This window comes from Cebus imitator, unplaced genomic scaffold (genome assembly GCF_001604975.1).
Source record: "Cebus imitator isolate Cc_AM_T3 unplaced genomic scaffold, Cebus_imitator-1.0 Scaffold87, whole genome shotgun sequence".
Taxonomy (NCBI): domain Eukaryota; kingdom Metazoa; phylum Chordata; class Mammalia; order Primates; family Cebidae; genus Cebus; species Cebus imitator.
Window position 1 is genome coordinate 971,361 of NW_016107402.1, and position 1,738 is coordinate 973,098.

The 1,738-nt window shown below is 54.2% G+C and overlaps 1 protein-coding gene across 1 annotated transcript in view; it reads right to left on the minus strand.

Moving 5' to 3' along the window:
- Nucleotides 1-1,168, minus strand: part of LUZP1 (leucine zipper protein 1) — a 95,492-nt gene extending 94,324 nt beyond the window's left edge. The window contains exon 1 of the mRNA XM_017534504.2: nt 1,040-1,168. The gene's annotated coding sequence lies outside the window, so the exon portion shown is untranslated. The remainder of the gene's footprint in view (nt 1-1,039) is intronic.
- Nucleotides 1,169-1,738: the final 570 nt, after the last annotated feature.

Genomic DNA, 1,738 nt, shown 5'->3' on the forward strand with positions numbered 1-1,738 from the left:
TCCGTCTCAAAAAAAAAAAAAGAAAATCTGGTGAAATCTATGAAACCTCTCTCCAGAATTCCATGTATACAGAGAGACCCATAAAATCTTACCTACAATTTCAGGGAGTTCATAGACATCCTGAGACCCAGATTTAGAACTCATTCTATGGAGGACCATCAGACCTTATAGTGAGATTCTCATAACTGCAGAAGAGACACCAGGACCCCATAAAGACCTGAAATCCCCAGAGAGATCTCAAGACTCTATAGAAAGAGTCTCAAGATCCAGTAGAAAGATCCAAGATCATGTAGAGGTCCCCAAGTTGCTACAGAGTAACAGCCGGGGCCCTGCAGAAATATTCTTAAGAGGCTGTAGACATAGAAAAACCTCAAGCCCTCATGAAGCTGGAGTCCTCATAGCGGGCTTGGAGAGCTGTAATTTTTTGAGTTTTTTGGTTTCTGTCTTTTGAGACAGAGTCTGTTCTCTGTCACCCAGGCTGCAGTGCAGTAATACAATCACGCCTCACCACAGCCTCAAACTCCTGGGCTCAAGCAATCCTCCTGTCTCAGCCTTCAAAGTAGCTGGGACCAGAAACGTGTGCCACCATGTCCACCTAATTTTTTAAATTTTCTGTAAAGAGGAAGTGGTGGTGTCTCACTATGTTTCTCAGGCTGGTCTCAAACTCCTGGAATTAAGAAATCCTCCCACCTCGGCCTCCCAAAGTGGTGAGATTACAGGCGTAAGCCACCATGCCCTGCAGAGACCTATAAATTCTTAACCCTTTTTGGATTACTGACACCTTTGAAACTTCAAAGAAAAATGCAACAGACACCACGTTACACAATTTCAAGGGGTCCACAGACCTCCAAGAGGCCATCGGTAGACCCCAGGTACAGAACTCCGGTTCTTGAGGTGCTGCAAGAATATAAACCACACCCCCCAACACCTCAAGAACCCGGACCAGAACCACAGACCCAAGACACAAACTTTAGGGTGCAACAGACCCCGAGTTGCATCCCGGCCCCGCTGTTTACTAGCTATGACCTTGAACACTCACCTAGAAACCCTCAGGCCTCAGCATCTCACCTGCCAAAAGAAAGGGCTGGACACCCTTCCCTCCCCAGCCCGGTCCCCCGTGGCGTGCGCTCCGTGCCGAGTGGGGCGCTGGCACTGGCAGGACTCAGCCTCTCTCCCCTCCTGCGCCAGTGAGCCATGAATCCGGCTGCGGCACTTCACGAAATACTCAGGGGCGGACTGCACCAGGCAGGCGGGCGGCGGGGGAGGGGGCCGGCGTGTTTGCAGTTTGCCGCAGTGACAGCTCCAAGCCGCCCGCCGCCCGCCGGCCTGGGAAGCCGCCGGTGCCGGGCGCGCTCTCGGCCTTTCCCACCCACCAGGCAGGGCGTTCCCGCCAGCAGGCTTCCTGCAGCCGAGGGTCGGGGAGGAGGGACGGCGCTGAGGGGCCGCAGGGCCTGGCAGGCCTGGTTCCTGGCTTTCTCTCCGCGTTTCCTGAGCAGGACCGGCCGGGGGATGGGACCCAGCGCAAACCTCCTTCCCCGGGAGCGCAGCCAGGAAATCGCGTCCTTGTTAATTCAGGTTCCTCCTCTGCGCTGAATGGGGCTGGTTTCCGTTCGCTATCAAGTGGGCATGATGCGACCCACTTACCCCATGAGGAAGCCGAGAGACGAAATGGCAGCTCCAGACCCCACGACACAGCAAGATTCCAACCCTGTGATGTCAGTGTTAACTCCATCCTACG